Genomic DNA, 1,847 nt, shown 5'->3' on the forward strand with positions numbered 1-1,847 from the left:
TTTCTATTTTATAACAATGATGTTTTATTATGTTGATATTTTAATGATGTTTTTAATAATGTCAATGATGTTCTATTTTTAGATATTTACTTCCTATTTCATTTGTGTTTTGAATGTTTTATATTTCTATGTTCTGTAGACTTCGCACACTTTACGTCTCTATCTTTTTAACTTCGCTTATCTTAAAGAGATAAAGCTTCGTCAAAAGGGGGGAGCTGTTACATCCCTAGTTAGTTAGTACATTCCGTTTAATAAGCATTTCTATTATTCCTCGATATTTTTCCGTTTGCGTTGCAGTTTTCGTTTAGTATTCATTCTACTTCAATTTATCGGGCAGTTAGATTCTGGAAGCCGGGCAAGTAACGTGTGGGAAGTCATAGCTTAAATGTAACTAATTTAATTTTGGGTTAATAAATTAGTTTAGGGTGAACTTTTGGTTTTTTTTAAAAACTGACACAGAGGGTGCTGCAAAACAGACCGAAGAAACTCAGGAAAATGTGAGAATATCGGGGGAAATATTAGAAAGGGTTTATCTGACGAACTACTGGAGCAATTTTTATAGCAATATTTGGCACAGATATAGAGCAGACCACGTGAAGGGAGTATACCTACGGGCACCGCTAAGCTCCGCTCCGCTTCAGTGGAAACGCAGCCTCAGCGCGGCGGTATGTGGGACTCCCCGGCGGGGGCAGTGGAAGCCGCGCCCGGGCATGCCAACTAAAAACCCAAACGTTGTCCTTGCTATCCCACTTAAGGCAGAGCCACGGGATACCCGGGATACACAATCGCGAACCTGCCAATGAAGACACAGCTGCCTGCTGGGGACTCGCCGATGAGTCGAGGCGTTTTTGTCAATTGTAACGCAGCCCGCCACCTAGCGAGCTCATAGTGTACTACTTCAACGTGTCATGTGATCACTCAGTTTACTATTACCAGAACAGATGGCAGTCATTTATTAAATTCGATACCTTAGAAAATGTTTTGCAATGAAAAAAATACTCTTGGATGTAAAATAATAATTATTATCTATTATATAATATATAATAGATAATAATTAAGTACGTAATACAATATAACAAGCAAATCGTGTTACTTTGTAATAATTATGTTGAATTTCAATAAAATAAAGATCATTTTAGATTCGTCAGCAACAATCTTTCGAAAATATTATGTAACGAACATTCCGCGGTTTGCTTGTTATATTGTATTACGTACTTAATTTTTTTTTCCAACGCAGCATTAAAAGTAAACACGACAAAATAAAAGAGTTTGTATTGCGACCGTGACAGGACTCGAACCTGCAATCTTCGGATCCGAAGTCCGACGCCTTATCCATTAGGCCACACGGTCCTTGTGGGGTAAGTCAAAAATACCGAATGTTTCCTTAAAATATCGATTTTTCCTAATTTTATTAAAACTGTATTCTAAAATCAGCCATGTGCGAGTCAGACTTACGCATGAAGGGTTCCGTTCCGAGTAAAGACACAAGAATATGTATTTCAATGGTATTTTAACAATAATATTACAATTATTATTCTAATAATAAACTTACCTACCTACTGTACAATAATATATTATAATATTTTAAAAGTGGGGAATACTTTTCAAATGATTATAAATTTATTTAATAAATTAAATAATACTTCCTAACGCGGCTTCGCCCGCGTTAGGAAGTATTATATAGGTACAAACTTTCATCCCCTATTTTAACCCCTTGGGGGTAGAATTGATCAAAATCCTTCCTTAGCGGATGCCTACGTCATAATATTTACCTGCATGCCAAATTTCAGCCCGATCCGTCCAGTGGTTTGGGCTGTGCGTTGATAGATCACTATGTCAATCAGTCA

General features: G+C 36.9%; 1 non-coding gene across 1 annotated transcript; it reads right to left on the bottom strand.

The window, feature by feature from the left end:
* Positions 1-1,277: 1,277 nt before the first annotated feature.
* Trnar-ucg lies at positions 1,278-1,350 on the bottom strand. The gene has a single exon. It is a non-coding gene; the product is annotated as a tRNA-Arg (tRNA).
* Positions 1,351-1,847: the final 497 nt, after the last annotated feature.

The sequence above is a fragment of the Aricia agestis genome, chromosome 1, assembly GCF_905147365.1.
Source record: "Aricia agestis chromosome 1, ilAriAges1.1, whole genome shotgun sequence".
Classification (NCBI taxonomy): Eukaryota; Metazoa; Arthropoda; class Insecta; order Lepidoptera; family Lycaenidae; genus Aricia; species Aricia agestis.